General features: G+C 38.3%; 1 protein-coding gene across 18 annotated transcripts in view; it reads right to left on the bottom strand.

The window, feature by feature from the left end:
• dgkza (diacylglycerol kinase, zeta a) overlaps nt 1-13312 on the bottom strand; it is a 123734-nt gene that overhangs the window by 66633 nt on the left and 43789 nt on the right. For 12 of the 18 annotated variants that reach the window (XR_010904414.1, XM_067439218.1, XM_067439208.1 and 9 more), the window contains exon 1: nt 8253-8420. The exons of the other annotated variants lie outside the window; for them this stretch is intronic. The gene's annotated coding sequence lies outside the window, so the exon portion shown is untranslated. Of the gene's footprint in view, nt 1-8252; nt 8421-13312 lie in introns of those variants that run through there. 18 annotated transcript variants of the gene reach the window in all.

Raw genomic sequence — 13312 nt, forward strand, 5'->3', positions numbered from 1 at the left:
AAACGCCTTTTTCCCTTATCACATGCCTTACCGTTTACCATAGCTCACCACAGACATGACAGAAAGAGGGAGAGAGAAAGAGAAAAGAGAGAGGGACGGGAGACAGCTTGAGTAAATATTTACATGAGAGCACAGGGACAGTTTTGGGATCTGTGTCTCCCACACACCCAGTGGAATAGATTAATTGTGCTAACGTTGCTTTGTTTGTAAAGTGAAGGTCACACTTCTTGAAACATATGCATTGGATAATGCCAAACCTGTACTTGTTAGGGAAACTGTACTAACCTGCAGACGAAAGGAGATGAGAGCAAGCCTTAGAAGTTGAAGGAGAGGTTACAAAGTAAAGTTGATTAATAGCTAGTCACACACACACGCATACACATGCACCCATTTTTATGAGGGATACAAAAACTTAGATGAGACACAAGCTAGCAGAGCCACACTGATGTGATTAAACCCTACTTTTGGATGTTGGTTTTAGCTGTCAGTGGTTACACAAATGCTCTGGTGACCATGACTGCATTCTGTCTTGTTGCAGGCCATTATACATGTGAAGCTCTGACCTTGCCTCTATCTCAACATCACAGTTCAGCTTTGTGAAGTGTGTGACATAAAAATAACCCCTTGTGTGTGATTAAGGGCTGCTGTGTCCCTTTGCTGAAATCCCTTTGTAAATTTCAGTGAAACTACATTAACTGAAAAACTCAATTCAGTGTTTCTGTGTGGATGAGTCAGATGCGACCTCTTCTCTATTACCTCTGCGGTGTCGCTCACAGCAGGGTGTTTGTATGCTACAACTGAATTTAGAGAGCCATGTTGTCTGTGGTCTAGCCATAATTTCTATTCTCTTAACGACAACATATAATAAGAGGTGCGGAACGTCGTTTTGATTCTCAGAGTCACCATGCAGACATACGCATCTCAGAATCAGTTGCGGTCGAAGACACAAGCTTCATGAACAGGTTTGTTTTGAGTTTCGGTATAATTAGCAGGCTTTGTCAGAACTGCCGGGGATGTAGGTGCATCAAGACAAATAAAAAAATATGTCTGAAAGCTGTGTTTGCCCAATTAATGCGCATTTATACTAATCACATAACCTTTTTCAGCAGAAGACATGCCAAAGCAAAACCTTAACTTTAAAAGGTGCCATGAACTGGCTTTTTAAAAATAAATTCTACTGTTGCCTGAGGTAAGTTTTTACATTTTAAAACATCATAACTAATAAGTAAATTTTCTACACTGGTTTGATGGGCGTGACGCACTGGAGACTTAGAAGTAAACGCCCACGGCTAGGATAGGATAAGATTTGCATATTTAATGAGCTTCTGCTCCAGTCATTTCACGTGAGGAGGGAGTGTTTTGAAAGCAGCCGGAATAAATATCTGACGGGGCTCAGTCTCACTTTTTTATCAAACAAACACAATGACTTCTCTCTCATACACCTGCAATTAATACATTTTTGTTTTATTACTTGGCCCGCTCGATCAGTGGATCAGAGCGAACCGCAGTCATATGCTCTTCAAATATCAAGTCGAGTGAACAACGCAGATCAAGAAATTAATGTTATTTCACTATTTAAGATTCACTGTCCTGCCAACAGGCTTGCGTTTTGGTAGCTTGTCTGGAAAACACATAGCCCTAGAACGTGGGCTTTGCAAGCCCTAGACCATACATGTCGGATCAGCCTGAAGCAGCGTGCCAAGTTATGTTCTATTAAGCCTCGTTTCCACCGCAGGAACTTTACCCAGGAACCAGGAACTTTGGGGTGGTACTCGTTGTGTTTTGACCGCAGGAACCAGGGTCTAAATGAAGTTCCGGGTAAATATTTCCCCCTCCAAACGGCCCTGCTCGCGAGGTTTTACTTTTTCAAAGTTCAGGAACTTTCGAGGGCGGGACTTGGGCACTGAACATGCTGATTGGTTTAGCATTTTATTTCAACCGGCATTTTTAAAAGTCTTTTGCGAGGTTCGTTCTGCGTTCAGTGAATATCAGTCTTGCTCTCTATCTGATGCCGCGTGTTCGTCTCAGCCATCTCATGTTCAATGTCTGTAATAGCTGATAATAATATACATTGTCATTTTAAATCTAGCTTTACAAGCTTTCTGAATATGCCAGTGCTCTTTTCTATCGTTGTTAATTACCTCTTTAGTAAACCTATACATAACCAGCAAAAGCAGCACAGCTTGAACCTCTTCCATACTCGTTATACATTTTTTAACAGTCTATTTTTCACCATGTAAACGACCTGACCGATTACTTTTAAGTGTGCGTCCTTACATGAGGTGACAGCGCACGCTGCGCTCATGTTGACAAGAGAGGAAAGTTCATTTTTCTGAGGGGTAAACTTTTTATTTCGTAAGTTCTGAAGATAATGTTGGAGAAATGACACAGCGAGCGTATATTGCCCCAGGCAGTTTTTACTTTAACTGCGCCTGAAAGAAGAATTTTTTTTTTTCTGAGATGATTATTACACTTACAACAATTAAATACTTTATATAATACTGTATTAGTCCTGGTGGCCATTAAGAGTTGCTATGGCTACAGTTAACACATTCCAGCTGCTGGAGAAAACAGCGTTGACATTTTTGATGCGGCAGACAAACTGCATGTGACAAAACGATTGCGATTGAAAGTCATCGCATGTAAACACCAGATCAGTTTAGATAACGTCTCATGTAAACAGTCCACTAAATCGTTCAATCGGAATGACAAAAAAGTGTGCTTGTAAACGTGGCTAGTGTCGAGCAAAAATGATTACTGTCCGTCACTGACTTGGAGTAGCAGTCGCGCGCAGTCCTACATCACCGGACTAATTTGCCTAATCTTCACGAAACTTTAGATCGCGGTGGAAACGCAGACACAGTTGCAGGTCTGGGGGGAAATAAGTTCCTGTAAAAAAAGTTCCTGGTACAAATTGTTCCGGGTAATTTTGGTGGAAATGGGGCTTTAGACACATTCACATAATCAAAACAATTTTTAACAATGCAATATTATACAATAACATATAAAAACACGTTTTACTCACATAAGTGTGTTGCACCATTCCTGTCGGATCCAATATAGAAGGCACAGTAACGTGTTTAATCTTAATATGTCTGCAAATTCAGTGTCGACCTGTGTCTTGTTTACAAATTATTATTTTGCTATCTTCAGCATGTTTATTGCTTGTTTAGCTCCATGAGTCGGTAGGCGGGGCTACAGAAGCAGGCTTACACATTTATGTGCAGAGGTGGCGTTTCCCCGTTCTATTACGTCATTGATTTCAGAACTCACGTTTGCCGGTCCTGGTGTCTATAAAAGCTTTTCTTTTACTAACAAGAAAGTTTCAGCTCCGAGGATATTCTTATATTACCATGACCTTTTATATATCAAAGTCTCAAGAGAAAGGTGATTTCTCAATTCATCACCCCTTTAAAGCTTTATATTTAACCCCACATCTCCTCCATGTTGGAATTATCTGATTACCCATGGAAAAGTTGATTTGCAGAAAAGGCCAAATAAATCAGGATAGAAGTGTATGAATAGGGGTAGAATATTTATTCTGGTACATATGCCTCAAATTAGCTCAAATAATTGCACAGCCTCCTTTATATCACTACATAATAGAAAGGCACGATTACTCGTAAAAAGATCGCAATCTCGATTTAAAAACCTACGCGATCTTGCCTGTAAAAAAAATGATAATGATTTGCCTGTGTCTATGACACAGAAAAATCTCACTGGAACATTCAAATCTGCGTTGGGGCTACTGCTAAACCAGAGAGAAGTCATCATGTATTAGTTTGAAACGGCTTCACAAACAGTCTTTTCAACCACATGGTGTCCTTAAGTCTGTGTACAAAGAATCACATCACAGAATCACAGAAGTGCTGGAATAAAATAGTTTAGTTAAAGGAACTGTATGTAATAAATATATTTCAATGAATTATAAAATGGTCACTAGACATTAAGAAATAATGTTAATTTAAAATACTTATATCACTGACAACAGTAGTCTGGCCAGGATATTGTCATTTAAAAGTTGTTGTTGCAGCCCTCAACTGGTGTTGACATGTTGTGTTATGGCCAGAAGCTCCACCCTCCACCTATCAACCAATCATGAGTCAGTATTGTTTCTGCATCTGGGTTGCCAGCTCTGCTCTAGTTACCACAGCTGCAGCTACAGACGTTCCTGCTGGATCCTGCAGCATATCCTCGAGTCAGGGGAGAGTGGATACACCTGCAGTACCAGTTTTGGCCACAATCTTACATACACTTCCTTTAATTGTTTGGATATAAACACTGATCACTAAGGAAGAAATAAATAGTGCAAATCATATTTTGAAAGTAACTTGGTGCTTCAGATAGGCTAACGATTGTATCAATTACATTGTTACAACACTAGTAGGAGGTGACAAGTTTAATTATTTATTAGATATATCATAATATATCTGTATATTGTATATAAGCATTATACTTATGATGAATTGCTTTTGTTTGTCTAGGGCTTGACATTATTGCACCAACCCGCCAAATGAGTGTGGATTTCAGCAGTGTAATTCAGTCACTACTACTTGCCACTTTGGCGGTTTTAATTTTTTAGGCTATATAATATACTGTATGCATTTTTGAAATTTTATTCTTTTAAAAAATGCATCTAAAATAATAAACTAAATGCAATAGAGTTGTCAAAAATATATATTTTTCGACATCAATACTGAAATATCCGAAATGCTTCCAATAATATTTTTTCGCATAATAGATACATGATACCAGCTGTGCTTTATCGCTTGAATCTCTCCGACAGAAAGTTAACACTCAAGACCTGCCCTCACTTACTCGTTTAATTTGTCCCGGATGAATATTGTTGCTGTTAGCTTGAATTTCGCTGTGGGATTGTGCACATTGCACATCATTTTACGCAAAACTTAGATTTTGTGCTCACCCCCAATGTACGGAGTTAAAGCTGTCTCTTGGTACTAAACTGAGTAATTTTTAGCTAAAATAACCTGCTTCTGGCAGTCAGCGGTACGCAAGTCAACTCGCACTAAAATAATAACCCCCAACACTACGCTCTGTTTTGCTCTATTCTTTGTGCTTCTGCGTTCGTCAATATGCATGCGTCAAGGAATAAATAAGGATATTTTTTCTTACACAAACGTGCCACTTCGCTTCAGAAGGCCTTTTATGGACTTTAAAAATGACCTAACCATTCGCTGCTATTATAAAGCTTTGAAGTGCAAAGACATTTTTAATATAACTCGGAATGTATTTGTCTGAAAGAAGAATATCTACACCTAGGTTGACGTGAGGGTGAGTAAATCATAAGCTAATTTTCATTTTTGGGTGAACTAACCCTCTAATGTCAAGCTTTGATTATAACCCAATTTCGACTGAAAGCATCTGATAAACTGATTAAAGTTGGGGTAAGTGTTATTTCAAAACTTTACGTTTTAGAAAAAGGACTCGGGCCGAGTGAAATAAACTTGTAGCCAATCAGCAGGTAAGGGGCGTGTCTATGGTGAGAAAAGAGGCTCAGAATGATTCAAAACACACGAGTCACACAGGAAGGACATTAGCCAAGAAATAATTAATATATGCTGGCTTTTGCTTGAATATGCTTGTGTGTCATGTTCGCTTGTTTGTCCATTTGCGATTGTATTGTGGCTCCCTTCAGCGATGATAAAGACACGTTCATTTCCACACCGTATGGAGCATCTAAATTAGGGCTGCACGATAAATCACAATAAAATCGCACGCGATTTGGCAGAGGCTGCGATAATTGCATGTGCAGCTTCTAAGAGCAGCACGGCTGTGATCAGTACACTGTAAAAAAATATTTAGAAAAAAAGTTACCTGGTTGCCTTAAAATTTTGAGTTCATTGAAATTAAAATTTTGAGTTAATACCATGAATTTTTTTGAGATTCAACAACCTTAATTAAAATATTAATAAAAGACTTTGTAAGCATATTGGGTAATTGTGTGTGTTTTATTTCTGATGACGCAGTGAAATAGTGCTATTTTCATGATTTATCAATTTTTTTATGTGGTTCAGATACAATATTTTCTATTTATTAAACAAATTTCCCTCATTGTATCAACTCAAATTTTTAATTTCAATAAACTCAAAATTTTAAGGCAACCAGGTTACTTACTTTTTAAAGTTAAACCAACAAAAACCAACAAAAATTTTTTACAGTGTAGTAAACGCTGCTCCGCAAGCCAGAGGGCGCTCTCGCGCAGGGAACGCCTAGTATATGCCGCAGAAGTACGATAGCACACGTCATTCACGGAAATCGCTATAGCTATGAACTATAGCTATAGCTATTTAATATGCTATGAATAAACATATTAAAACGCTTTGATTAAACATGACTGCTTCTCATGTTTGGACTGACGCATGTTGATTTTTCAAATGCATGTTATAAGCAACTCAAACTCGCAGTGCTTTCAGATGGAAAAGCATTTACTACTGATCACAGAGCCGCCCTACACTGACAAACTGCGCATAAAAGATCATCGCAGCCTTTGCGATTTGATAATCACGATAAGCCAAATCGTGATAAGCATGTTTTCATGTAAAATGCGATATATCGTGCAGCCCTAATCTAAATCCCCTCAGTGTTTCAAGAAAAAGTCTCACAAAATTTGTCCGACAGGTAAGATACTATACTCCAATATAAGTTTGTTTCCTCTTTTCATCTATATAACCCATCCGGTCATAATTGTAACGTGTCGTTAGCTGGACTATTGAGTTTATACTAACGTTATCGAGTTGTTCATGAGAACGGTTTGTGTTTTTGTGATGGAAGGGGTGACTTTTTCATTGAATATTCAACCTGGATTAGTTACACACAGGGTTACCTGGGTTACGTATGTGTTGGGCAGAGCTATCACAATAGGGCCGAGACCCTTTTTAGGGGGTATGGGCGTGTTTGTTTTGGTGATTTGAAATATCAACAACGGTTACCAGATAGCACTTACCCCACCTTTAATTCATTAAACATAAATTAAAGGTAAATTCCTAAATCGGGTTGTATTTTAATAATAGTTTGATTTGTCAAAATCCTTTGCTTTTAAAAAGATGCACATGAAAACATGTCTAGAAAATGTGATTTGTCATTCTCATATATATATATATAACAAAACAATGAAATTCACTACTAATACTTTACTTTGAGTAGCCAACCATATGTGCTGTAAGTGTTGCGGTCACATCATGTATCAATTCTTGTCGCTGTCTGAGCTATACTGTTCCTCATTCTCATTTCTTCCCATGTTGTCACAGTCCATTCATTTAGTCTCTCATTTCCTAGAACAAACTTTCCAGATTGTAACTTTCCAGGGTATTTCGTCACTTCCAAAAGGGGTTCAACTCACAGTATAGCTAAAAACTGCACTAGGAAATGCCAACAAATTTTTTACCATGGAAACCCAGTAAAACCTTAATAAATTCACTTGCCAGCTTGCCTTCAGCTTTGACTATAATCAGAGCCTCTCGTACCATATTGCTTAAATGAACAATTAGAATTTACGGTCAGCGTTATCTTTTTTCTAAATAAATAAATATCTAGTCTGTAATGAAAAGCTTGTGCATATAAATATTTGAGTTATCTCTTTTTCAGCATAGTAGAAATTACAGTTACAAAACACACACACACACACACACACACACACACACACACACACACACACACACACACACACACACACACACACACACACACACACACAAACACTTTTAAATATAGCAGTTTAATCATTTGCTTGACTCTGTTAAAAGCCTTAACTTTATTTCCACAGTGTGGTATACCAAGGTGTCTTATTAACATACACAAAAACTAGTGTACGTGCACTAGTGCACTATTTTTAGAGTTTCACTGTCAGAGCTAGGAAGAGTTCTGGCAACAACAGCAGCCTGCAATATCCTCTTTTCACTCTGAAACAAATATAAATACAGATTACGACACCTGGCTTTGTACAGTTACAAACCGCAGGACGATAAAACACATTGCTATATACAGCAGCAACAGTTGATGACAGAATCAGACAGACAGCAATGAGATTAGAGTCACTTTATCTAAACTACAGATGGATTTGCCAGACAAAATGAGAATCATCAGACTCACCTAATACACCTCACATGTCTTACTCTCCCACACGCACCGTTAGCACAAATCACAGTCTGAAGGACACAGCACTGCACTCTCAACTCTAGAGATCAACACAAACCTCAAGCTCTCAGGAGATAATAGTCAGAGAAATGTACAACCTGAATGGAAGTCAAAATCATCCAAATGCCTCCTCCTTTTCTCACCAGATAACTCGTAGAGAAAGCAAGAGAGGGGGGTTAAGAATAAGAGAGAGAAAGAGGAGAATTAAAACAGAAAGAAGGTTGACTGGGGATAGGGAAAGAGAGAGCATGCAGTCTGTCCTAAGAGAGTGGGAGGGTCAAAAACTAAGCGGGTGAGGGTGAGAGAGAGAGAGAGAGTGAGAGAGCGGGAGCGAGCGAGCGCGGGGAGTGGGGAGGGGGGGGTTGCTGGGGAGTGTAATCACACAGCAGCATGATTCCACTGATGAAGCACGAGCACGCTTCCTCTGACGCAAAAACACCCCATATATGTAGATCAAGTCAACCAAAAACTTGAAAACGTTTGCTCATTCTGAACACATTGACATGAACATACATCAGATGTAAATATGTACACAAACACCCCCAGAAACGATTCTTTAAATAAATGAGTTCTGCAATCTAGTAAGAGGATCTACTACAGCAATTGAGTGTCTGACTGACTTAGAGATAGATCAGCAAAAAAAGTGATATTCTTCCATTTCAAACCTGCATTGATATTTTCTTCAGTGAAATATATTTTGGAGAGCATGAAGGCCCAAACAACACAAGACACATTTGCATTTTACAATGGACAATTGTGTTGCACAGAAGAAGGTTCAGTTATTAACTATTAACTAGTTGGTTATTTGGATGCATATTACTAGGATATTGGCTGTTTATTAGAACTTATAAAGCACATATTAATGCCTTATTCCGCATGACCTTATTCTACATCCCTTTAGATACTACCCAATACCTAAACTGAAATGCTACAAAAACTAGCTTACTGACTATTAATAAGCAGTAAATTAGGAGTTTATTGAGGCAAAAGTCGTAGTTAATAGTGAATATGTATGAGTATAACACATACTAAATTGTTAACAGAAAAAAAGTCCTACAGATTTGGAACGTCATGAAAGTGACTAAATGAAGTATACTTGTTTTGGGGTGAATTATTCTTTTAGATACTGTGAATCTATTTTAAACTCATAATTAAGTTTAGAGTCCCACAGCAATGCAACTATATTATAATTTAATTAACTTTTTGTAATGAGTTAAAAAGTAACTCATCAATAAAGTGTGTAATTTCTGCGCCAGACTAATTTACACCACACACACAACATTTCCCAAACACTCCCTTCTGTTGGTTGGACAAAACATGTAGTCCAGTCCCTCACTGTGTCGCACTAGATGGATTGATTGAACTAACAACAAAGCTGCTGAAAGTACCTCAGAACTTTTGTATGAAATCAATCAAATAATGGTTTACTTGTTTGTTGTCTCTAAATGTGCGACAGCAAAAAAAAAAAGACACCAAATTACCACAGACAGACAGTTTTAAACAACTAACATCCTCTTGACTCCCCCACCGACCCAAAAGCAAGGTTACTATTTTACGCACAAACAGACCCAGTTTCCTATGGGGAGGACATCGACATCAACCACAAACATCCTCAAGCCAGCTATACATGTGCCTGAGCGTGTGAGTGTGTGTGTCGGAGGAAAGGGTGTATGTGTCATTCTATTGACTCTGATGTGACAGAGATGGCAACAGTCCCTTTGATCGGAGTGTGATGCCACTGCCACAAGCATTTGTGTGTGTGTGTCAGGGAGCTGCCTGTGTGGTTGGACCACAACATCTTTTTTGTCCTATGATGACTGAAAGATATATTTCTCAGACAGAGTCGTTTACTGCATCTAACACGCAAAAAACAACACATATGCAGCCATGCTCAGTTTCATAGGTTTTGTTTCCAAAAATGCACAAGCCTTTCGAGAAACTGACATGTTTTCAAGAAGGAAAGAAACCCTTATACTATGTTGTAGATCCGTTTTTCAAACACCATTTAACTGTTTTTCTTGATATTTTGTCATTTGTTTTCTCTCAGAGTCATAAACATGCCTGCAAGGTGTCAACACTTTAATGTGTTGTGGAATGTGTCTACAAAATTTCTATTGTTAAAATCAGCTCCACAGACCCAAAATAAAAACGTATTTTGTTTGTTTCTTAACTATCCTCTGAGGGCATTTACATTAGTGTATTTGGCAGATACTTTTATGTGAAGAACTTGGATTGAAGGCATAGTTTTCAGTTCATGTTTAGTTTGCTGGGAATCGAACTGATTTTGCCGTTGCAAGCACTGTTTAAGCCTAAGGAAGGCACAGAGAAGTGTTTTCCACACAATTTAAAATGTTATTTAAAGGTACCCTAGAAATATTTGAAACAATATTTTAAATTGTTATCCGATATCTAAATAGAGGGTATCTGGTTTATTTAAATGTCAAAAATTGTCCAGATACAGTTTTACAGGTCTATTTACAACCCTAGAAATTGTCCCTGTCCTGTTTTTGCCTTATTTGGAAGGCTCATTAATATTAATGCAGAGTTCTGCAATGATTGGCTGTTTCACTGCACCTGCTGCTCAATGATCGCTAACACACCTATACCATCCGTCATGGCAATGATTTTACAATGATAGCTTCTTAACTTTGAATCACAAACTGAACTGGGTGACGCATAAATATGTTGTTTGTACAGCAGTGTTACAGTTGTACAGTAGAGTACTGATTTAAAAGTCGATTTATTTAGCCAATCAAAGTAATGTAGAAGCCACTCAACATAGTCAGTGTCATGTTTACTACTCACCCGCTGCAAAATAATAATACTTCAAAAAGTTCTCAAAAATGTATACTAATAAGTAGGAGTAAACGTAGTTGCTTTCTGAGTTGTGTGTTAATGATGAAATATAGGCTAATTTATTTCAATCCGTCAAAAGGGATCTACATACGTATCTACTGTTGTATTTATGACAACACTGGCAGGAAATAATATTAACCTTTGTCATTTGACAAACTGTTATGCTACTTGGAGTTTCCAGTTGTTATTTTACTAGCATCTTGCGTTGGATCTAGACAACACAGGGGATATTATCGTTAATGTTGACTTACTAAGAAACTTTCAATTTAATCAGAAATGGGTTCGATAGTCAAGAAGTGGATAAAATCACTACTTATTGTTTGCAGGAATATGGTTAGAATCTGCCCTTTCTTCAGTTTTACACTCTGAGCGAATCCTGCTTGATATTGCCCCAGGTTAGAAAAACTGTCCGTGGTAAAATGGGCCAAGCAAAAAAACAACTTAGAATTAAATTATTGTTGTATCTGATTGTAAATAAACATCAACCATGACTGTTGACATTTTTTATCTGTGGGAAGGGTATGAAAAGTCCTCACATCCCCACAATGGTGTTTGAGACTCACTGTATGTGATGCCCATGTACTGAACTCTTTTTATTTAACTATGGCAAGGTTAATTTAATTTTTCATTCTAGGGCACCAAAACAAATTATTTAAAATATAGATAACTAAAGTTTATGATTTGTTGTTCTTATGTTGAACCTTTAATGTCATTATTCCTTTTATGTTAAAGGTTTTTGGTTCTTGGGGAATTGTACGGAATAAAATAGGGTCAATTTGGCGCCTACAATAAAAAAGTACCAAGATATTTAGTACAAGGGATGCTGTGAGCTATGAGTTATTGGCAGCAGAAACTAAAAAGCGGCATTTACTGAAACAGCTGCACACGCATTCACACACTGTACACTTCCTTCCCCCACAGCTGAACCCACACACTTGTTCAACCCGACTCTGCCGATATGCATGTGCACACACAGACAGAGTCTATTCTATGCAGATGCATAACCAAAGCGGCATTTGATAAACTACAATGCACGCTCCTACCTCCGCCATATATGGTAAAGGTGCTGCTCAGAGAATTTGTGGCTGCTGATGCTACACTGCTCAACAGACACGAATTAGACAGTGGTTTAATAGTCTCGCTAGTTCAAGACAGAAGGGTTTTACATTAGCATCTCATAAACCAGACAAGGGGATTATATTTAGAACTCCATCTCTAAGTGCAGGAGTGGGAGGAATGAGAGGGAGTGTGAGTCACCATGCAAACAAGGAACAGAAGCAAAGTCTGTCTGTATATTTATGTTGTCATGTGTGAACAGAACGTGTCACCTCAGACGTAGCTTACTTGTCTTTGTCTCCCACAGCAACTGTCGCTAGTTCTTTCTGGGTTTCACAGCACATCAATACCTGATAGTCATCTGAGCAAACAGCTAAGACCAGCTGTCAGTCATATTTCCGCTGACAATCCAATCTTCTCATACAATCAGCCCGCTGTTGGTCTGGGCACACAACCATGTCTGAGCACAGACCCACACAGGTTGTTGAAGATATTAATAAAGGGAGGCATCTGCTGGTCAGAAGCTAGCATTACAGGCATAACAGTGTTACTGCTTGAGTCTTGAGGTTTTGGGTTTAAAGGGTCATGAATAGAGAAATCAACTTTTCATTCAGCCTTTGATATATATATATAAAAAGTTAATCGTGATATAAGAATATCCTATACATTTCAGAGCTTTAAATGTCCTTGTTAGTCAAAGTAAAGCTTTTATAGACAGCAGGCCCAACAAACACTCAGTCTCAGAATGTGCCAGACTGTGACATCTGAGTGTGGTGAAACACCGCTTCTGCAGGAGAAGATCAACGCCTACTTCATAACTGCCTGTTTAGCTCCGACCACCTATTCACACATGTAACATAGGCCTAGTGTAAACCAGATTGAATTACCAAGCCAAACACATGCCATTGAGGATTACAAAATATTGTGCAGTGCCTGGCCTTGATAGTAATGCAACATGTAAGTAACTGTGTTCATTCTAATGCCTGATCTGACATGTAATGGTTCATGTACAGTCAGCTGTTCTTTGTCTGTGCGTCAGTACATTTAACTAAACGTCAACTTGTGTTGTTTCTCTTAGGATGAAAATAATCTACGGTAACAATAAAGAAATCCTTTGCAATCGTTGGAGCAGTGCGTGCTACAGCTGTCAATCAGTTTTATCAGTGACGCGTTTATCAGTGACTCCCGTTTTAGTCAACGAATCTCTTAACTAGATCACGTTTGCACTGTTAGTGAAGATAAAAGC

Source organism: Pseudorasbora parva, chromosome 1, assembly GCF_024679245.1.
Source record: "Pseudorasbora parva isolate DD20220531a chromosome 1, ASM2467924v1, whole genome shotgun sequence".
NCBI lineage: Eukaryota > Metazoa > Chordata > Actinopteri > Cypriniformes > Gobionidae > Pseudorasbora > Pseudorasbora parva.